The 24388-nt window shown below is 39.1% G+C and overlaps 1 protein-coding gene across 2 annotated transcripts in view; it reads right to left on the reverse strand.

The window, feature by feature from the left end:
* The window catches only part of FBXO42 (F-box protein 42), a 77222-nt gene extending 58956 nt beyond the window's left edge, over window positions 1–18266 (reverse strand). Inside the window, exon 1 of one of the 2 annotated variants that reach the window (XM_090268667.1) lies at window positions 18069–18266. The gene's annotated coding sequence lies outside the window, so the exon portion shown is untranslated. The other variant, XM_090268668.1, reaches the window with a different exon arrangement.
* Window positions 18267–24388: the final 6122 nt, after the last annotated feature.

The following is a 24388-nucleotide window of genomic DNA, read 5'->3' on the forward strand; positions in this document are numbered from 1 at the left end:
ACAGACCCTCTCAGTTAGCAGGCTGGCACTCAATCCAGCCAGGGCTCTCTCCTCTTTCTCCCTCCCTCCCTTCCCCTCTCTCTAAAAATGAATAAATAGAATTAAAAAAAAAAAAAAAGTGTAACCATCTCTTTTAAAAAAAGATGTGGGTAAAAATAATACTGTACCAATCTCATGGAGATAGTATGAGGATTAAATGCTTTAATACATGTATACTCTTGGAAAACTGTAAGGCATATAATAAATACTCAAATGGTTTTTGTACTTTCCTTTACATTTCTATTTGCAGAAATTATGCTTAAAGTAAAACATTTTAAACAAGCCAGTAGTGAAAATAAATTTGTTTTACCATATATATCAATTTTTATACCCGAAGGTGTGTTTACTAATCAGTTTCCTTTGACAAAAGCAAAGGAACATATAAACAAATTAGGTGAACCAATGTTTTTAATCAGCTCAAAAAACGTAAACATACTCATTTCTGTCAAAATGGTTAGCAAAAGTGTGCCCTATATTATTACAAAGAAAGGCAACAATTCTTCAAAGAAAGCGTCTTACTTTACAATCACTTATACCAACAGTTCTAAGCCTAGCAAAGAAATTTCCACTGAAAGCAGTGCCACCTCCTACAGGGGAGACTAAATAGTCTCTCGCAGGACCTGCTTCACTTGATCTTGGTTTCCAATAAGCATAATCCTTGTGTGTCTTTGCACATAAAAGGCATACTCGAAGAAATAATATATATGTATATATATTCTATATCTTTTTAATGTGAAGTAATCATCCCACTATTAAAAATCTCATGCTGTTATCTCTAAAAGTAACTGAAACTATTTTTCATCATGTAAATAAAGTATATATTTCTTGATTTCCAAATGTTTTTAAAGTTTCTAGATGCATTTTAATAGAGCTTGTTACTGTTACTTCATACAAATAAATATTCCTATTTCTGCCTTCTGAGAAGAGTAGAATACTTTGTATATATATATAAAAATATTTTCTTTCAATGTCCAAAAACAGACAACCTTCTAATTATAATCCTTTACAAAGAATTAGTGTAGAAACTATACTTAGCAATAAAGTAACTAAACCTAGCCATTTTATTTGTACTAATGCTCATCTGCTTATATTACATTAGCAGAGAAAAAGTATTCTTCTCTCTTATTTCACTCCAAAATGACTCATAGTTATGGTTAAAGTAAAACATTTTCAACGATCCAATTAAAAAAATATTCCAATTCAAAAAGCCTAATACAAAGAAAAATTTCTTTCACAATCAGTTTAGCTGCAAGTTCTACTTACATCAATTTTTATGAAATGCAACAGTACCTGAGAGAAGCCTAGAGTTATGTTCCTAGGTGTTTAATTTTATAAAGAAAAGCCTACTTAACTAAAACAGCAGGATAGCATAATTACCTTCATTACTACTTCCTATTTACATAGTGTTGTGGCCAGAACAAGGAGTTATCTGTAAACTTAAAAGAATTGAAGGAAAAAATTATTCTTCAGATTCCAAACAAGACAACTGCACCAAATGTTTGCTGCCTACCAGAATCTGATTTAGAAAAAAATGTAAAATGACACAAATGTGGGAGGGGGGGGACTTATGATTTAGATGTTACAAAATAATTTTATTATTAGCAATCACTTGCAGTAGTAGATATAGCAGATTTATAATAATCAAGATGTAGTCAATTACATGTAAAGATAGAATCACCAAGACTTTTCTATTTATCCTACTTCTATTCTGAACTAATTTTTCAGAAGTTTTCCAATCAGAATTGACATTGGCAGGTTTTTACACCGCTGAGCCCCCTCTGCTGGTTTAGCAGCAGTAGTTATCCAAAAATTGGTTGCAGGACAAATAAATACACTCCCATTAATTAAATAAAGGAATGTGTATTTGATTAAATATACACTTCACAAAATGCATACTTTCAGCTTAAAGCTAGCTGCATTAACTTTAGGCTTTAAAAATAAGGGAACTCGTTAATAAAAAAAAGTTGTGTACATTAGTAAAGGCGCGCTTCACCAAATCATCTGGGGAACATTCACAAAAATGACTTCATAAAACAGAATTCAATTTGCACAATATTGCTCAGTTAAAAATTGACTGTCATTTATATTAAGTAAACAATGTGCATAACAACACCATCATTATATAGTGTTATGAATACATGTACACTAATATACAGTATAGTAAAATATACAAACATGCCTGGGAATGATAAACACCAAATCCATTTTGGTTATTTTGGAAAGCAATAAAGGCAATTGAGATCAGAAGGGGAACACATAGGATTTCAACTGTCTTATAACCTTTTTAAAAAAATCTGAAGCAAATATGACAAAAGAACAAACTTGATATAGCTAGCTGAAAGGTTAAAATTTTTTATTGCCCCCCCCAAAATATTTTTCTGTAAAATATAAAACATATTGAAAAAAAAACTTTTTTTTCAATTAGAGTTGACATACAATATTATTAGTTTTACGTGTACTGTATTTCTTTAAGAAACTACAAAAATGAAGTGTCATTCTTGAATTGCTCCACTGGGTACTTCAAAATTAAATGAGTTAAATATTATAGTGAAATTAAATAATCAAATTTATATATGGGAAGGATGAAAGAATTGTTAGGAAAGAGGTTTGTTTTTTAATAAGCTGCAGGAATTTTAAAATTTATTGTTTACATAAAATTGTAAATACAATCAGCTCTCTGTATCTGTGATTTCCATAGCCTCAAATTCAACAAACTACATGAAAGATATTTTTAAAAAGTAGGTTCTGGCTATGTCGTTAGGCCTAGGGTGGTTGATTCTGTACTAAACATGTACAGACATTTTTCTTGTCATTATTCCCTAAACAATACAGTGTAACAACTACCTACACAGCATTTACATTGTATTAAGTATGATAAATAATCTACAGATGATTTAAAGTACACAGTAGGTTATATGAAAATTTTACACCATTTTATATGAAGAACTTGAGCATCTTTGGATTCTAATATCTTCAGGGGTCCTAAAACCAAATGCCTATGGATACCAAGGAACAACTGTATACTTAATGCAACTGAATGACACTTAAAAATGGCTACATGGTTAATTTTATGTAATGTATATTTTACCACAATAAAAAAGAAATGTATTATGAGCCAGGCCAATTAAAATTGAAGGAAGACAATATTTTATTTATAGGTAAAAACTAAGGACAAAAATTCCAAGTGGGAATTCGGCTGATAACAGCAGAAATCCAAAGCTGAAAGCACAGCTGATCAGCACACTAATGTAATTCTATCTCAGTCGGTTACGGATCAAAAAATATGAAAAATGGCACAAGAGAAAAGGAAATTTAAGATCACACTGAAATCACTCCTATAGACAAACTGAAGTGAAACAGCAAATCTTAAATTTACGTTAAGGAACAAATTTCTGAAACTTTCTAACTTTATCTGTTATCACTATTTTGATTCCTCAAATTCAGTTTAATTCTTCATGACTATATATATCCCCGGGTTTCTACTACCTCTCAGACCCCTCATTGTGTGGTTCTTTTATCTTTTCATTCACTGAATGTGAAGGCAGTCCCTAAAATTCCATTTTTGCCTTCTCTTTCCCTGCTGTATCTTTTCTTTAGGCAATCATGTAGTTTCAAATAACTGCTTAAGAAAATGACTCACTAGATTGTGAGATCCTTGAGGTTACAGACTGTGCTCACCTGATGTGCCTGGCAGAAGGCAGATTCAAACATCTGTCCAAAAGGATGGATGGATGGACGGATGGATGATAAATGATGGATGACTACAACTCATCTCTTGGCCCGATTCTCCTGACCTACATCTCCCCAGTTCCGTATTTTCAATTGCCTTCTGGGCAGGTGATAACAAATTGATATTGAACATTTTCTAGCCACCTCCTTATCCTCCAGTCTACCTGACTCAAATCAAGGAGTCACCTTTTAATTTTCTTTTCTCTTTTCTCCCACATATAATTAGTTGTCAAATTTCCCTTGCATTCACCTTTCTTCCCAATTTCTCCTACTGCCACCCTTGAAGCCCAGATCACCTCTTAACCACTTCAATACACAGCATTAGCTGGTTTCCCACAGCTTACTCCTTCCTTCTCCTTTATTTTGCTTTAGGATTAAGCTTCATGGTGCACATCTGGATCAAAAGATTTAATCGGGCCCTGACCTGTGTGGCTCAGTTGGTAGGGCATCGTCCCACAAACCAAAAGGTCATCAGTTTGATTCCCAGTCAGGGCACAGGCCTGGTTTGCAGGCCAGGTTCCCGATTGGGGGCGCGAGAGAGGTAACGATCGAACTCTCACACGTTGATGTATCTCTCCCTCTCCTTTTCCCTCCCTTCCCATCTCTCTAAAAATAAATAAATAAAATCTTTTAAAAAAAGAAAAGAATCAACCAATAAATGTATAAATGAAACAAAAAAAAATCAATGCTTTCTCTTCCCTTCTCTCCAAAAGTAAATTTTTAAAGTTAATTTAATTGTAAAAAATTAATTTGCCTATGATTATGTAGCTTTGTAAAAAGAAAAGGAACCAGAATTTGAACCTAGTTCTAGGACTCCATTTTTAAAAAACAGATAGTATAAATCAGTCACTGAAATTAATTTAAAATTGTCCTCAACAAAATAATCATAACACGTTCCATTACATGGTATCTTGCACACAGGCTGTGACCTTCCCCCATTAGCTCATTCTTCAAAATGTCCTTCCTTTTACTGTGTTTTCCCCTGCAATGATGCTGGTCACTGTTACCCACATTGAAAGTATGGTAGCAAACACCTATCTTACATCTAACTCCCCTGACCAGTGTCTTCTTTTGAAGTCTTCAGGAAGGAATTCACTAAATGTGAGAAATGAGAAGCATGATGAAAATGTTGTTTCAGAAGGCAGAATTCAAAGTACCCTGCAATCCCACAATACTGGTATCCAATCTGTTTGCATATGGAGCCAGCTTCCACAATGACACACAAAAATACCCTACAAAGAACATAATACATTCTGACAAGATGCTATAAGGGAATGAATATCTTTATTTCCACTTACATGTTTTCTGGTGGCGGTCAAAGCAAATAAATTCATGGAAAGTAAATGTCTTGGATACTGTCTATCCCTGGGACACCTAAAAGTGGCTTATGCACATGAAGTAAATCTTTGTTTCACAAGCTTAATCATAAAAAAAAAAATCACTTAGTAGGTATATTTCCTAGAGATTGTTTCTGAAGATAGAGATGAGTCCAGAAATCATAATTTTTTTAAGCAGCACCACAGAAGATGCAAGTTCAGAAAACCCTCAGTGGTACTTCTAAAACTTAAGCTTACATTCTCATTTATAGTTCTCTTATGTCTTACATTTTTTACTGAACAATAGTTTTAAAATAGAGCCAATAAAACTTCCAGAAAAACATAAAATATTATAGCAAAAGGTCTTTAAAATTATAAAACAATTGAAACCTTATTTTATAAATGAGGAAACTGAGATCAGAAAACTTAAGTGAACTCCTTAAGTTTGTAAAGCTAATTAATGGCAAACAGAACCTCTATATTTTGTCTTTCAGTGCAGTGCTCCTTCTAACATATGATACCAAGATCTATTTTTGAAAGATCAGCAGTAAAGGATTACTTACTAATGTCCATCAAAAAGTGACTAGCCCTGGCTCAGCTGGTTGGAGCACCCTCCTGTAACCAAAAGCTTGCGCATTCAATTCTTGGTCAGGGCGCAAACCTGGTTGCAGGTTCGGTCCCGGGCACATACTATTCCTGGTCCGGGCAATCCTAGGTCTGTGCAATCCCTGGTATAGGCATGTAAGGGAGGCAACCAATCAATGTTTCTCTCTCCCCCTTCTCTTGGCTAAAAAGCAATGAAAAAAATGTCCTCCACTGAGGATGTTAAAAAAAAAAAAGAAGAGTAGCTGAACATATCTAGCACACCCACAAAACAAAGCTACTAAGACGGTTAAGGACTGCCTCTGTTCCAATATGGCATGATCTCCAAGATACACTAAGTGAAAAGAGAGGTCCTGAACAGTATGTAATATGGCAACCTTTTGTATAAAAAAGGAGAAAAATGTATATGTAGATATTTCTTTATTTCTGCAAAAAGAAACACTGAAAGGATAAACCAGAAACTAATAACTAGGAGAAGGACGACGGTTCAAGCACCAGCCATGCGGTTCTCGGCAATTCCTCCTCATGGGCCCAGCTCTGCAAGTGGACGCAACGCTTGCGGTCGTGACCCCTCCTCCATATCCTTTACCAGCTCTGGGAATAACATCTACCCCTTTTGTCCCCCCAGCTTTTGAGGTAACAGTTTCACCCTACAGTTACTAATCTCTAAGTTACCCTACCCTACTCTTCTCTGCTCTCTCAGTCTTACAATAGATATATAACCAACTCCCTATATTAAATCTTCTCTATTTGAAATATCTAGTAAGTTTTCCATTTTTTTATTAGATCCTGGCAGACAGAACATTCTAAGCATAAAAAGAATCACAGCCCTGGCTGGTGTCTCAATGGATTGAATGCCGGCCTGAGAACCCAAAGGTCACCGGTTCAATTCCCAGTCAGGGCACAGTCCTGGGTTCCGGGCCAGGTCCCCAGTTGGGGGCATGTGAGAGACAACTTATCAACGTCTCTCTCTCTCTCTCTCTCTCCCCCTCCCTCCCTTTCCCTCTCTCTAAAAAAAATAAACCTTTTTAAAAAAGGAATCACAAAGAAATCTTAAATTTGCCTCAGTAATTTTGTTATTAGTAATACACATACTATATCTTTAAAACTTCTTATATATACTGCAGGATAAAGGAAATAAATGTGAACAGTACTAAAAACCAAGATTTCCAGTTTAAAAAAAAGAGACAAATATAAAATCTAAAGAAAAAATCCTGTAAATCATTCGAATTAAATTGGAAAGATCGATGTGAAGTTTTGATTTCAAAACACACATGTATTTTCTAGCTCTGCCTGTTCAAAGGACCTATAAATAATGAAGACCTAGCAGCAATGAGTTTGGTTTCTAATGGCATTCTCTGTAAAACAAAGAAACAAAACAGGTCTTCCTAGAAAAATGACTGATTTCAGGTCAAGGATGGTGAGAGTACAAGGTTAACCTGAGATACCTTGTGACAGAAAACAACCTAAACACCAAATGGGGGCATGCCAAAAGGACACACCACCAGCTTGAAGAAGAGACTTATACTGGCCAAGGATCAGTGTCAAAAAGACTAATGGCTGTAACTATGTGTAAAATAATGAATAAATAAAAATTCATGTGTCTACAGTGATACAGAAAATAACAAAGAAACACATTTGCTCCCACTGCAGCAATCAATTCTTTACTAAGAAAATTTACAATGAAAAGCAGGATTAGCCCTGACCAGTGTAGCTTAGTTGGTTGGGCATCATCCCACAAAGCAAACGGTCACAGGTCTGATCCTTGGTCAGGGCACATGGCTGGATTTATTATAATAAAATAAAATTTAAATTAAAATTAAATCTTTTAAAAAAGAAAAGAAAAATAGAATTAAAACACCCTGCCATATTAGGGGAGACTGTTAATAAATAGCTCATTCTCAATTGATGCTATCTTGCTAGCTAGTAAACGTGGAAGGAATAATCATCATCCTCATTCTTTTACAAACTCCAATAAAACACCTGATTCAGGCAAAGATCATTAATGGATGCTAAAACCAACAGGTAAAATATGGTTAAGAAATTGAGTAACTGCATTGTGTTAAACTGCCACCCCACAAATTATTTGATAATTGTAAAGGGAAATCTTTATAATGAAAGATCTAAGACTTTAATGTTAACCAAGTCATCAAATTAATGGAAAAATCTGACATTAAGTGATATGAGTACACAGTGTCACAAAGGATTGCAAATACAAACACAATCAAGCCTTTAGTTTGTCTTAAAAGGGGATAAAGAAGGAGTTAAACAACACAAGGAAACACTGAGACAAATGAATGTCAAAAAGTCTACGACAGAACCAGACTTGTCTCTTCAAACAGGCAGTGTCACTGAGGAAAAGTAAAAAAGGGGGAGGAAAACTGTTAGATTAAGAAGCAAAATCTAAATAACAGTCAATTGCAATTTGGGGATCATGACTGACTCTTGGTTCCTACTTTTCAGTCCTTTGCACTTCCTATTCCTTCTGTCCCCCAAACAGCATGAAACATCCTACTTGTGTCTTTCAGCATGAACATCACCTTCTCACTGAGGCCTCCTCTAAACCAGCGATCCCACTTATAGTCACGTGTTGCATAATGACGTTTCTGTCAAGGACAGACTGCATATATGACGTGATAGTATACCGCGTCGGTGTGCAGTCTCGGTGTGCAGTAGGCTTTATCACCTAGATTTGTGTAAGAACACTCTACAACGTTTGTACAACAACAAAAGAACCTAACAATGAATTTCTCAGAATGTATCCCCATTGTTAAATTGCATGACTATGATTAGCCTTCCCTTTCTGCCCCATATCATTATCACACCTTGATTTATTTTCTTCGTAGTAGCTATCTGAACTTTTGTTCATTCATTAACTGCTTTCTCCAATCTCAAACTAAGATACAGGAAATTAAAGACCTTGCCTATTTTTGTCCACTGTCCATGCATGCCTAGCACACAATGGTAGCATTCAATAAATGTTTGTTGAATAAATGAACAAATGAAACAAAAAGGCAAAAAAAACCCAATTTCAACAGACAGTTGGTATCAAGTAATGCTTCAGAAAGCTCACGAGGGTCTACAGCCATACCACCCTGAACGCACCCCATCTCGTCTGATCTTGGAAGCTAAGCAGGGTCGGGCCTGGTTAATACTTAGATGGGAGAAAGCTCGTGAGGAACATAAACCTGTAAGAATCAAGCTCACTTAATGTTCTCGATTGGTTCTGTGACTTGAAGCAAAACAACATATACAAAACCAATCTTACTACAGGATAACTGACATAAACAAAAGTGAAGTTCCTATGGCATCTCATCAACAATATAAGGAAACGCACTTCCGGTCAAGATGGAGGCATAGGCAGGCAAGTTTTGTCTCCCCGGGCAACCACAGAGAGAATTACAATTAACCTCAAAACAAATAACACCCAGATGAGGAGATGAGGTGATGCGACGTGGTGTGAAGAGGCCGAGGAACAGGCAGTCCCACATTCACGTGTGGTGGAGAAAAATTGGGAGGGATACCTTGGGAGCAAGTGATCCCAGCCCCAGGCCAGATCACAGCCCAGGGTCCAGTGACAGGAAGATAAATCCCCATAACCTTCAGCTGTAAAAACCAGTGGAGGGTGAGGCAGCGGAAGAAACTGCTGAATTTTCAGGAGACTCCACTTAGAGGGCCCATGTGGTCTCAGAATGTTTGCAAACCCACCCCACTGGGATTCAGCACCAGGGCACCAGTTGGAAGGGCACCACCTGCACACAGGGAGTAAGTGAAGTGACTAGAGATGGAACAAGTGCCGGGCAAACCTCCAGAAGCCAGGCAGCAGCACTGTCCCCTCTCCGAGCCCTTCTCCCACACAGAGCCACAGCCACAAAGCAGTGGAGCAGGGGGCCCCGCCCTGGCCATTACCTAAGGCTCTGCCCCACACAATTTACAGATGCCTTTTCTACACTAGGCCACACTACTAAGACAGGAAGTCAAAACAACACTACCTAATACACAGAAACAAACACAGGGAGGCTGCCAAACTGAGGAGACAAAGAAATATGGCCCAAAAGAAAGAGAACAAAACCCCAGAAAAAGAACTAAACGAAACAGACACAACTAACCTATCAGATGCAGAGTTCAAGAGTCTGGTGATCAGGATACTCGAAGAACTCACTGAGTACGGCAAAACATAAAAAAGACTCAGGAAGAAATAAAGGTTACACTAAATGAAATAAAAGAAAAATCTACAGCACACCAACAACGGAGGAGAGGAAGCCAGGATTCAAGTGAATGATTTGGAACATAAGGAAAAGATAAGCATTCAACCAGAACAGCAAGAAGAAACAAGAATTAAAAAAAAAAAAAATTGAGAATAGTATAAGAAGCCTCTGGGACATCTCCAAATATGCCAAAATCCCAATCATAGGGATGTCAGAAGAAGAAAAGAAAAAGCAAGAAATTGAAAACGTATTTGAAAAAATAACAAAAGAAAACTTCCCTAATTTGGCAAAGGAAATGGACATACAAGTACAAAGCACACAGGGTCCCAAGTAAGCTGGACCCAAACATCACACCAAGACACATCACACTTAAAATGCCAAAAGTTAAAGAGAGAATCTTTTGTTTGTTTGTTTGTTTCAAGAGGGGAAGCGGGGGAGAAAAGGGAGGGAGAGAAGCATCGATTGGTTGCCTCTCACACATCCCCAACTGGGAACCTGGCCTGCAACCCAAGCATGTGCCCGGACTGGAATTTGAAGCAGCGACCTTCCAGTTTGCAGGTCAGCACTCAATCCACTGAGCCATACCAGCCAAGACTAAAGAGAGAATCATAAAAGCAGCACAAGAAAAGCAGAGAGTTACCTACAAAGGAGTTCCCATAAGACTCTCAGCTGATTTCTCAAAAGAGACTTTGTGGGTAAGAAGGGACTGGCAAGAAGTATTCAATGAGATGAAAAGCAAGGACCTACAACCAAGATTACTCTATCCAGCAAAGCTATCATTTAGAATGGAAGGGCAGATGAAGTGCTTCCCAGACCAGGTAAACCTAAAGGAATTCACCATCACCAACCCATTATTATATAAAATGTTAAAGGAACTTATTTAAGAAAAAGAAAATTAAAACTATGGACATTAAAATAGCAACAAACTCACAACTGTCAACAACTGAATCTAAAAAAACAAACTAAGCAAGCAACCAGAATAGGAACAGAATCATAGGTATGGAGATCATTTGGAGGGTTATCAGCTGGGACGGTGGAGGGGGAAGGGGGAGAATGGGGGAAAGGAACAGGAATTAAGAAGCATAATTGGTAGGTACAAAATAGACAGGGGGATGTTTAAGAATAGTATAGGAAATGGAGAAGCCAAATAACTTATATGCACGACCCATGGACATGAACTAAGGGGTGGTTATTGCTGGAGGGAAGGGGGGGTACCAGGCGGAGAGGGGCAAAGGGGGAATAATTAGGACAACTGTAAAAGCATATTCAATAAAATATATTTTTAAAAAACAATATAAGAGAACGACATTGGACAAAATGTCAAGGATCTGCTATACATGGTGAATGAATGTTTGAATGCCTAGTATGTAAGCACTAAATGTGCCTATAAGGCACTAAAAATATTACATGTGAATTACACTGCATGATATATCCGTTTAAAGCTCTTTAGCAGGAATTAATTAGCACACTAATCTTCTTCTAGGATATAAAATTTAATATAATTGTGCTAGGGCAACAGTGGTTAAATGGTAGAGCATACAGGAGATGCTCCACAGAACTGGATAGAGTAGTTAAATTAAAAAAATAATTGCCTCCTATCTAGGAAGATAAAATGTTCCAGTTTGTACAAATGAACATGATACATACGGGAGGCAGTGAAACTATCCTGGCTGGAGCATACTGCATGACGGGTGTCATGGAAAATAAGGCTGGAAATGTACAATGAGAGCCATATGGAAACCTTCAAAGATACAGGGGAGATAGGCAATAATGAGTTACCTACCGTAAGTTCTTAACCAGAGGAGAAACCATTCAGATAGCCATTCTTTAAGACTGGTCTGTCACAAACTGTCACATCAATCTTAATCATTTCCAAGGATTACCAAGGAGAAAAACTCAAATAACAGTAGCTACTGTTTACTGAGTGTTTGCCACGTGCCAGGCCTTTAGTTAAATATTTTACACATATGTCATGAGATAGGAATTGTAATTTGCATTTTGAAGATGGAGACTGAGATCACACCACTAGCAAATGGCAGAGCACTGGCAACAAAACCAGCTAAGAACTGTAACACTAATTTAGTCTGCCTTCAGCTCATAAAACCCTGGTCTAGAATCATGGCAGCAAATACAATAAGGAACAGGGAAATGTGAGGGATACTGAGAAAGATAATACAGAACCACATGGCAGATGAAACTGTGTAAAAAAATGATTCCCAGTTTTATGGTCTATTAGACCAGAATAAAATTATTCTAGCAACAGAAATGGGAATATTAAGAAGGGAACTTGGTTGATGCAGGTTTTTAATCTTAAGGGAAGAGAGATGAAATAATGGACTCAGTTGTGAATACTTGGGAAGCTGAATTAGAAGATACGCTCTATTAATCTCTCTGGGAAATCAAGAAGCATAAAAGATCACATTAGATGGATTTAAGAGACATCAGAGCAATGATGTCAAATGAAGCCATGAAAAAGCCCAATCCTCCGGTCAGGGACAGAAAGAGCACAGGAAGAAAAGGAAAACATGTACTCCTGCGGCAGGGCAGGTGTGCCACTGGGACTACACCATAAAGAAGCTAGGAAATGAGTCCCCCTTGTCCCAGTTTTAATGTTCCATAAAACAATATAATAATAATGTTTAAGATTTGAGTATTTACTATGGGCTGGGCAATGTGCTAAGAAGTTCACACGCACTTCCATATTTAATTTTCCCACAATAAAGACACCGGTATCCTTATTTTACAGATTAAAAAACTAAAACTTAGAGAAGCTAAGGACCATAATCAAGGAAAGTAGCAGAACTAGGGTATGAGCCTGGGTTTACCTGGAGCCAAAGCCTATTTTAATTACTGTATTAAAATATATGGTCATCAAGCCAGCTCACAGAGAATATGTAAACCACTGAGTTACCTTTATTAAAAATTGTGGTAACATATACATAAAGTTTGCCATTTTAATCATTTTTTAAGTATGCAGTTCAGTGGCATTAAATACATTCATATTGTTGTGCAACCATCGCTACCAACCAAGTCGAGAACTTTGTCATCACCCCAAGCTGAAACGCCATCCCCATTAAATACGAAGTCCTTTCCCTCCTGTCCCCTGGCAAGTACCATTCTACTTCCTGTTTCTATGAACTGGACTACTCTAGGTACCTCATGTAAGTGTAATTATACAATATTTGTCCTTTTGTGTCTGGCTTATTTCACCCAGCATAATGCCCTCACGATTTCATTACTATTCAGTTACTTTTAACTTAAATAAAATGTGAAATTCTAGCCCACCTGTCATTATGCAGCTCTATTTATTAAACACATTTTTGAAAGACAGAACTGCATTTACTAAGAAAAAGGGGAGAGGTGAGGAAGAAAGACAAATTAAAATTTGAAGAACCCACAGGAACATAAAACTTTATTTTAAAAAAAGTTTTATTAATTTGAGAGAGGAAAAAAACATCGATTTGTTGGTCCACTTATTTATGCACTCATTGGTTGACTTATATGTGCCCTGACTGGGTGGGGATCGAATCTTCAACCTTGCCATAGCAGGACGATGCTCTGACCAACTGAGCTACCCTGCCAGAGCAGGAATGTAAAACTTCAGATTCACCAATAAGGAAGAGAGCAGCTTGCTTGATCTTGACTAGACCAAAGGATTTAATTGAAAAGATATTATTAAATATCTCAAAGCAAAAGCTAAGAAAGCAGTCCTGCAAACACAATAGTGCTTGATCCCTAGACAAGACAAGACAATGTTGCTTTTTGGCAAGAGACAGCAAGACTACTAAGAAAAAAAAAAAAAAAGCTTTAAGAAAAAATATTGAAATAAAAGGATAAATTCCATTTTTTTTTGACTTCCATCTGACAACATTCAGTAAAACTACACTGATGAATTCATAATTAACACCAGTCTTTTCAAACAATGCACTAAGAGGTTCATTCTGGAAAAAAAATCCTTATTCTCCAAATCACAATGCAAATTAAACACTTAAAATGAAAATAATAAAGGAAACATAAATTTGGAGAAGTATTATGCCATACTAGTGGATTCCTTAAAGTAGCTGAAATAAAAAGTATCCTAAATATTAAATATTCTAAGGGAATATTATTAGCTAAAACTAAAACTTGCTTGCCATTATAGATTTAAATGAACTACCTCAAATCTATGTATTACCAAAAGACAAAATAAGTTACTGTCCAGAGTAATAAAATCATTTTTTATTTATATTTATTGATTTTAGAGAGGGGGAAGGAAAGAGGAAGAGAAACAGAGACAGGCAGACATCGATTTTTTGTTCCACCTGGTTATGTGTTCATTGGTTGACTCTTGAATGTGCGCTGAACGGGTATCAAACCCACAACTCTGAAGTATTGGAACGACACTATAATTAATTGAGCTACCCAGCCAGGGCCACAGTAATAAAATTTTTCAAGTAACTCTTGCTTTATATAATAACATCTACAGATTTATCAGGTTTATAAAAATAAACAGGCATCGAAGTACCACAAGACTTCTACCTTTGAAGCAAAACACAGACCAGCAACACTGGAAAATAATAAAAACAAACTTGGAAGAAAACTTTAAAATTAAAAAATAGAAATTTAATACAGGAAAGTCAGAATCAAATGCAAATGTGCTTTCCAACAGATGCATGAGTAAGGAAAGGCAAAATTAAATTGCAGTCATAATTTTACAAGACATTTAGAAGAACATCACAAGAAACAACTAAAAAATAAGCTGTATTATGAGCATGATACTGGGCAGTTTTTAAATTACTTGTCTGTAGGTCACATCCTTCACATATTAACAACCTATCATACTATAGAAAATGAACAAACACAATTGTCTTCACTTTTCTGTCAACCACAACCTTGAAGCATTCCTTTTCAGTTAAGACACAGATTGTACATGTTAATACTGCACCCCTTAAAGATTCCATTTAATCCAAAAGCTCATAGAACTTCTGCAATGTAAGCAACAACATGAAAATTAGTTATAAAACTACCACTACACTAAGATGAGGAACTTGTAACGGGACACGTAAGTTCATTATCAGAGATACTAAGCAACCTCAATTCACATAGATTCTATAAAATAGTTTACTATAGTTCTGACCTAAGCAGTCAGTTTCACCCAAAAAGCAAAAGGACTTTCTCATTTTATTTATTACTGGGAGGAAAGAGACAGTACTTATCCCCATTTACAGTCAACATTCTGAGTGACAACTAAACATTATTACAAAACATGGTCAAATTAAAATCATATGTGCCGCCCTGACTGGTGTGGCTCAGTGGGTTGGGGATCCTCCTGCAAACCGAAGGGCCACTGGTGCCCTTTCTGGTCAGAGCACGTGCCTGAGTTGCAGGTTCTGTTCCCCGTTGCGGGCGTGCAAGAGGCAACTGATCAATGTTTCTCTCCCACATCGATGTTTTGCTCCCTCTCTTTTTCCCTCCCTTCCCCTCTCTCTATAAATAAATAAAATCTCTAAAAAATAATAAAACAAAACAAAAACAACAGCATCATCACTAAGTTCACACCACTCAGTAATCTGAGATATTTTAATTGCAGCTGCAATGTTTGTGTTAGCTGTCTGTGCCTATGGATGACTCACCCTCAGAAAGGTTCTCCCAAGACTCTGGAATTTTTGAGAATGCAGAAACCGTAACTGGGGCATACTGTGTGGGAAGTGTCATGACAGTGAATGAATAAAAGAAGAAAAGAACTCATGATAGAACTGTTTTTTAAGTGCTTATAAAAAGCAATTCACTCGCAAAAGGCAGATTTTTCTGCAGAATAGGTAAGGTTGGGAAAGCTATCCTGGCACTGAGAACCGCTGGCAGGCTGGATTCAGGCACGTCTTACACTACAATATACAGTATTTAACTGGTTTCCTTGTCTGACACCCCAGTCAGACTGTAGGCAACCTGAGACCAAAAGCTGTCTTGTCCTAGAATCATTAGTACCTGCCTTCCAAAATGCCCAACACATAGATGGCCCTAGACAGGTGTTTTCATAACATTGATTTATTGAATAATCAATCTTACATTTACCTTTTATTTTACAAAGCAGTTTTACAACATTACCTCTTTTGGTCCACAAAAGAATCTTGTGAAGTGGGAAGGCCATTAAAATGGCTTTTGGTGTTATAAAGAGTTGTTAGCCCTATCTGGTGTGGCTCAACCCAAAGGGTGGCCCAGCTCGATTCCAGGCCTGGGCACATGCCTGGGTTGCAGGCCAGGTCCCCAGATGGGGGAGTGCGAGAGGCAACCACACATTCATGTTTCTCTCCTTCTCTTTTTTCCTGCCTTCTCCTCTCTCTAAAAATAAATAAAATCTTTTAAAAAAAGAAAAGAAGAGGCAGCATTCTAACCTATTTTTCCTGATCCTCTGTGACTCTGAGAAGGTAAGGAATTGCAAAAGGCAAAATGCTGGGGAGTGAATGATGTCATGTGTATCATAAAGTTGCATCAATACCTGATGATGATTTAGCACAACAGTGCAACATATTATGCCAAGAAGCATAATGTCAAACCACCAGGATGTTTTACTGCATTAATTTGTGACTTTTTTATTAGCAAATTGAAATACAGAGCGGCTCTCCAATTTTCTACCGTAGAGAATTTGTTGGTTCAGGTTTATATCCTTAACAAAGGCACTAAAAAAAAAAAAAAAAACCCTACAAATTTCTATAGAGATGGCTTTAAGAAAAGGTAAAGTGGTTAGAATAAGATATTAAACTAAACAATTGTCATTTTAACAATTAAAAGGTTTTTGAAATAGACAAAATATCTGTGGGTCGCTGTAGACTGAGTAATGTGTTTATACTGGGCTTGTCAAAAGTAGTTACAGGGTATAAAATGACAACATATAAGTGAAAGGACATCCAATCAGATTATACACATGAATATGGTCAAAGTTAGGAATTTGACACAGAGCATCACTGTTCACTGTAAAAAGCTACAGAGTAAATTTTCAGTGTTCAAATTTAATGGTGGCATTTCCTCTCAAATTTTCCTTGTCCCCTTCAAGCCCACATGATGTCATCATTCTTAAGCAATGCAAGACAAATTTAAGTTACAAAAGGGATTTGAAGTGTCTGATCCAAAGCCATCACGGCAACAATTCCCCATAGCACAATGCCAACTGAAGCCATCAATTCTTAACAGAAAGATCACAAGACTTCAAACCTACTTACCTAGTAAGAGAAACTAAATCAGCTTCTAAATTAGCATTTGAACAACAAAAAAGTTCCCAAAAAAGAACGAGCATAGTACAACGTCCCAGCCAGCAAGTGACAACTGGTAATGTGCCCGAATCTTCATCCAGAGTAATCAGAAGCCTACCATAGAAAAGTCCAAAAGCTTCGCAATTAAGAAATAAGGCTTTGATTTTCCTAATAAAATGCGGGAGATTTGACAGACAAAAGCAATTGGCTATTTCGAACCATAACAACCCAAAGGTTTCAAACGAACGAGGACTTCATTAGCACCGAAGTTACTCTGCACAATCAAGATATTTTTTTTTCTTCGTTTACAAGTTCATTCCCACCCTCTCACCGTCTCGTTTACACAAACAATTCTCACCGGAAGGCTTCCACAGTCACAACGTGGATTGCTGTCTCAACCAAGGAGATCCACAGTTCCCACTTCGCTGGCGGAACACTCAAAAAGCTAAGGGGTAGGAAAGGCTGCTTGTGTTTTATTTTTTAGGTCAATTCCAAAATCTTCCCTTTGCAGCTGCAGCTTCAGAGATGCTGGCCCCTTGCCGCAGCCCGTTTTGTAGGGCACTGGGCACCGGCCTCCGGCTTCTCTCGCAAGACGTTAGACATTCGGGGGCGGGGAAAGACTACCTGACATCCCTACAGCCATCCTTGCCCACGTCACACACCCTTTCGTGGCCCCAGTGAGGGGAGGAGAACCGCCCTGCTTGAAGAGAGGGGCCGGGTTCACTCCCATCCCAATGGCTGGCTGGAGAGGGGCTCTCCTCCTTGCCTAACCTAGGGAGGTCGAGAATGACGACAGCAAGGTCTCCAGTCCGGCCGGCACCGACCACCGCACGGGGTGCAAGGCCTGCGCGGAACCCGGGGCGCCCACTGCCCGCTGCGGGCCCCGGGCATAAAGGGCAGGAGACGCCAGCTCCCCGCCGCGGCCCCGGGATGGGGAGAGACCTCACCTGGCCCAGCCCGCGCCACACTCTCGGGTTAGCTCCGCTGAAGACAGCGGTGAGGGAGCCAGGACAGGGCCAGTGCAGAGGCGATCCGCCTCAGGCAGCGTTTGCCGCACTCGGGGACCCTCACAGCTGGCCGGACCCCAAGTCGCCAGGAGCCGCCATCTTCCTCCACTCAAACGCCGCCGCCGGGGCTGCTCTGGCCGGGAGAAGACAGCACAGAGCGCGCATGCGCCAGGGCTCGGCGTGGCGGACGCACGCGCGCGCACGTCTTCTCGGCGGACCCGCGCAGGGCGACCTGGGGGCGGTGCCCTTTTGGGAAGGGGCGTGGTCCCGGGTGGAATCCGCCTCGGGGAGCGCAGCTGGAGTGGAGACAAATATTGTTTCCCCACCCTTCTTCCTTACGTCTCCGGAGCCTACCCCACGTCTGCATCCACCCTCCTTCTCAGTGCCTGGGGCAACTGGCTTGAGACTATGATAGAAGTTCGGCCAGGATAAACTCGTTTGCCCCTCTAGGGTCCCAAAGAGCACAGGTGTGGACTGTGGAAATGGGAGATGGATGCTCTTGAATGTTACCTGAAGGAGGGAAGCCTCCCTTAGCTATACAGCCACTGTGTGACTTGTTACTAGCTCAATTTTTCAGATGCGGAAACAGGCACAGAGAAGTACCAGTCATTTTCCCAAGGCCACACACCTTAGGGGCGAGGAGGCAGGGGAGAGTTTGAACTCTGGCTTATCTGGTTCTCAAGCTCCTGTATTTACACTATCACTATCACCAAGCCAGACAAAGGGATCCAGCAAAATCCCCTTCCAAAGAAGCGATCTGGTGGGTAGGTGAGAACTTTCATGAACCCAATGGGACAGCATGTGGTCTAAGTAAAAGGAAATGCCAGAGATAGATCAAGGATTTCAGTATACGTTACTTGTACGGAAAACCAAAGGAATCTTGAGGTGCTAGCCCACCACCCTGGGATAGAATGGACCTTCAGGAATATCTCTTGGGACACGGGGCTGGATCAGAACCCAAGTCCCCTCTCAAATTGGGAGGGCACAATTGAGCAGACTTGAGCCATCCTCACCTTAGAAATCACTAAATCTGTGTTCCTGAAACATGAATAATGCAGAGACCCCTGGAAATACACTCATGGAATCTCAGTATGAGCAACACTGATTTAAGAAACTCAAGTCTTTTTGTTAGGAAATGTCGCTGCAAGAGAAAAACCTGGCAGTTATAACATAAAAATATTAAAACTTCCCTGGCTGGTGTAGCTCAGTGGATTGAGTGCTAAACTGCGAACCAAAGAGTCGCCAGTTGGATTCCCAGTCAGGGCACATGCCTGGGTTGCGGGCCAGGAACCCAGTTGGGGGCGTGCAAGAGGCAACCACACATTGATATTTCTCTCCCTCTCTCCTTCCCTTCCCCTCTCTCTAAAAATAAATCAAATCTTTAAAAATATATTAAAATCATGTCATTAAAAGTCCCAAGCTTAAAAATTGTCACAGAACTTGCGATCAATCCCGCCACCCAATGTTAGAAATGCTGGACCATCTATATTAAATGCTTCCTTGTAAAAATGTTGGTTCCAGGGCCCATCTTAGACCCTGCCTCAGACTTTTTCTAAAGCTCCTTAGAGATTCTGATCCCAGTTAGGTTTCAAGCTGCTGGATCATGTTAGAACAGGTTAAAACACAGAACCACTTCACCCTGAACCTCTTAGATCAAAGACTCAGGGAGATTTGTTTGCTTTGTTCACTACTTTATCACCCAATCTAGCACACAGTAGGGGCTCACTAAATATTTCATGAATGAATGCATGAACTGGGAAATTTTTAAAAGTATTTTATTTATTTATTTTTAGACAGAAGGGAAGGGAGGGAGAAAGAGAGGGAAACATCAATTGGTTGCCTCTCCTTTGGCCTGAACCCACCTAGGCATGTGGCCTGCTGGGAAATCCAGCTGGCCAGTTTTCCTTTTGTGGGATGATGCCCAACCAACTAAGCCACACTGGTGAGGGCTGAACTGGGAATTGGACAACTAAGGAGGCAGTCAGTCAACTATTTAGTTAGCATCTACTATGTGCCAAACCATGTGATATATATAGTATTGTATGTGATATGTGATAACTAAAACTAACAAAACCCCTTCCCTCATGAAGAACACCTATGGTCTACTGGAAGAGGTAGACAATAAACAAGTAACTAAGCCATACGAAATTATAAATTGTGATAACATAAAAGTACTGTTATTAAAGCAAAATTAACAATAGTCACACTTAATGTGTATTATGTACTCTTATGTGCCAAACACTGCTAAGTAAATGCCACTATTGTGCTTATTTTGCGGATGCTAAAACTGAGACACACAGGGATTAAATAACTCCACCCTGGATCACAGCTGGGTTTGAACCCAGGTGGTCTCACTTCAAAGTCTATGCTCTTGAACTCTATACAGTGTGGCTTCTGACAAACAGAAGGAGATAAGATTGAGGTCAGTTTATATGTGGTTTGGAATATCAGTAGGAAAACTGGATATTACCTCCTAGGTAGTGGAAATTTGGGGGCAGGAAGGATATGTGATGTGTTAACATAATGTTTTACAATAATCTCTCTGTAGGGTGAAGGCCTACTGGGACATAATTGGAGAAGAGGAGACAACGGATGAGGCTAGAACGAAAGGGGTGGCTGTCACTTCTCTCGTAAGTGTAAACAAAAGGTTAGTTTTCCTCCAGAGTCCACCCCAATAATCAATTACTGAAATTCATTTCTTATTTATGAACTTATTTAGAATAAGTAAGCTATGCATATAGAATAACATTCAAAAAGTACAAAAGGACGTATAATAAAAATTAAGTACATCCTACCTGGTAGTCCCCTGACTACCTGGTAAACTTCTTTCCTCAGCCAGTTACAAGTTCCTGATATCTTTCCAGACATTGTTAATATAACGAGAATGGTTTGCAGGACATCGATGTCACCTGGCAGCCGAGGAGAGTGAACTGGAATGCACATGCCTGAACAATGACCACTTCACTGTACTAGTCAGTGGGGGCAAGGGCAGGGGCAGAAGAGGCCATTGAGTGAGCATGTGTACTGTGTGGCAGTCGCATTCAAAATAACCGAGTAGAACAACAAATCTATCAGATTTTGTGTTAAGCTTGAATATTCCTCTGTGGAAACTATTCGGGTGATTCAGAAAGTTTCAGGGACGATGCAGTGAGTGCAGCGCAAATAAAAGTGCGGCACAAACACTTCAAAGGTGGTTGAGAATCTGTGGAAAGTGATCCACATTCTGGAAGGCCTGCAACAAGCAGAACACCTGAGAATGTTGAATGTGTACCGGCTGCAATCAACAAAGATTGGGGACTAACAGTGTGAGAACTAGAAGCTGATCTGGGGATTCCAAAATCTACTGTGTCCGAGATTTTGAGTCAGGATCTTGGCATGAAGTATATTGTGGCAAAATTTGTTCTGCAGCTTCCGCTCCAGAGCAGAAGGAACATCGTGCTGCTGCTGCTAATGACTTGATTCAAACCACTATTAATGAGCCAGATTTCCTGAAGAAAATCATAACCGGAGATTAATCCTGGGTCTATGGCTATGACTATGATCTGGAAACAAAGGCCCTGTTGTCCCAATTGAAGTAGCCTGGCTCTCCATAGCTCTTCATGCCTGAAGAAGGTACGGCAAAGTGTTTTTTGATTGGGAAGGTGTTGTCCATTATGAGTACGCTCTTCCAGGCCAAACAATTAATAAGGAGTACTACCTCAATGTTGTTCGTAGGTTGAGAGGTACAGTATGACGAAAATGTATGGAAAACTGGTGACTGGCAGCTTCATCTTGACAACATGCTCACTCATGCATCATGTCTAGAGCAAGAGTTTTTTTGTGAAACCAAATCTCCAGGGGATTCAGCCCTCCCTACAGCCCAGATTTGGTGCCCTGTGACTTCTGGCTTTTGTCAAAATTAAAATCACCTTTGAAAGGGAAGAGACTTCAGACCAGTGATGAGATTCAGGAAAATATGATGGGGCAGCTGTTGGCGATTCCAACAAAGGATTTTGCAGAGTGGTTTGAACAGTGGAAGAGGTGCTGGGAGAACTGTGGGAAGTATCAAGGTTCCTACTTTAAAGGGACCTGAGGCGTCATTGTCCTGTGTACAATTTTTCTTGTATCTTGTATTTTCTTCAATAAATGTCTCTATTTTTCATATGACATGGCTGGGTAGTTTCTGGACACACCATGTACACATATAAATAAACCTAATATAAGAGCCTACTATACACACTACTCTGTACCTTGCTTTTTTTTCTCTTTTAACTATAGTCCTTCAAGGTCATTTGATGTCAGCATGTTTAGAACCATCTAAGTTTTGTTAGCAAGTTTTGTTCTATTCCTTTGAGTGGAGATATATGTATATATTTGCATCAAAATTCTTTTTTTATCTTTCACTTATTTTTTAGAGGGGAAGGGAGGGAGAAAGGGAGAGAAACATTGATTTGTGAGCGGTTCCTCAATCAGTTGCCTCTACCGTGCCCCCAGCTGGAGACGTAGCCTGCAACCTGGGCATGTGCCCTGACTGGGAATTGAACCAGTAACCCTTTGGTTCACAGGTCATTATTCAATCCGCTGAGCCACACCAGCCAGGGCTGCACCAATCTTCTAATGATAGACATTTGTTTCTATTCTCTTGTGATTATAAACAAAGTAGCAATGAATATCCTTGTACTTTTGCTATGCATATTAGCGAATGTATCTACAGGGAAATTTACTGGAAATACAATTGCTGGGTCAAAGACACTTGCATTTAAAAAAAAATTTTTTTTTATTGGTGAGAGAGTGCGTTTTTCTACCCCTTTATGCATCCATTGGTTGATTCTTGTATGTGCCCTGATGGAGGATTGCACCCACAACCCTGTCTCAACAGGAGGACACTCCAACCAACTGAGCTACATGGGCAGCATGTGCCGTTTAAATATTTAAGCTGTCATTTCTTCCTTTAAAAAAATTATTTATTGTTTTTAGCGGGGGGCAGGGGGGGAGAGAAAAATAGAGAAACTTTGATTTGTTGTTGCGCTTACTTACACCTTCATTAATTGATTGTAAGTGCCCTGACCTGACTGGAGATTGAACCCAGGCAACCTTGGCATATCAGGACGATACTCTAACCAACTAAGCTATCTGGGTAAAGCACCATTTATTTCTAAAAACAACTGTCCACACAGCCTCAGTTTATACATCAGATAAAAACTCCTCATTATGGGCTTTGCTCTTCTATTCTCATCACATATCAGAGTGTTTTATATGGTGTATCGATGATGCCTGCTGTTCTGAGTGCAAATCTGTGAGTTCCAAACATGAATGATATATCAAACATATTTCACAAGAAAAAGAAGCTCATGCTTTAGAGTCTCTATCACTGCCTCAATTTCAGGGGCTTTCCCCCTGAGTAAGACACCTCCACCACTTCCTCAATTTTGGAACTTATTTAGTCCCATCCCGTCATTCTACAGACGCAATGAGGCATTTGCCCAAGGTCACAAGGCCTATATGGTTAGTGAAGGCTGGCCTCCAGATTGCTCATTTGGTGCAACAAAAGCTATTTCCTTTGTAACATCCTCAGATGATCTCCAAGATATCTATCTTCCTAGTCTCCTAGAAAATTTAGTCCCAGGAATGCCGTATGAATTCCTATGTTAAGGCTCATTGTCAATTATAACAAAATTGTAAGAAACTACCTCCCTCTGCTGGTAACATGCTATAATGACAAAACCTAAAACTACTGAGGGTCAGGTGCATATATGAAAAACTAATCACACCTGAAAGTGAGGCTTAGGTGATGTCTGATAGTCTCCACCACCTTGCCTTTACCTAAGCTCATTCAGGATAATTCACTTAAAATAATGGTTCACAGGAGAATATATTCAAAGTAAACATAGATCCAGAGAGTGAATAAAACCAAGTCCTTTATCTTTCAAGTTGGTCAGGCTGTTAACAGTATTATTTGTATTTTAGACAGAAAATTTGAGTTGCTAATGAAATATCCATGTGGAAATGCCAACAAGAAGTCTACCTACATGAATCAGAAACACCAGGTTAGTTCAGGGCTGGAAATCAAATTGGGAGTCTTCATGAAACAGTGGGTGGCTTACACCATGACCATCAGTAAGAACAGTGAACTGAGGACAGACCCAAAGACGAATGATATTTCAGAGACAGGAAATTGTGAAACCAGAGAATTAGTGAGCATATCACTTTAACTTCTAAATAAAGACTGGTAACATTTAACACATGACTGCAATTTATAATAATAATCATTAAGAATACAA

The sequence above is a fragment of the Furipterus horrens genome, unplaced genomic scaffold (assembly GCF_987537825.1).
Source record: "Furipterus horrens unplaced genomic scaffold, mFurHor1.1.pri manual_scaffold_3, whole genome shotgun sequence".
NCBI classification, from domain to species: Eukaryota; Metazoa; Chordata; class Mammalia; order Chiroptera; family Furipteridae; genus Furipterus; species Furipterus horrens.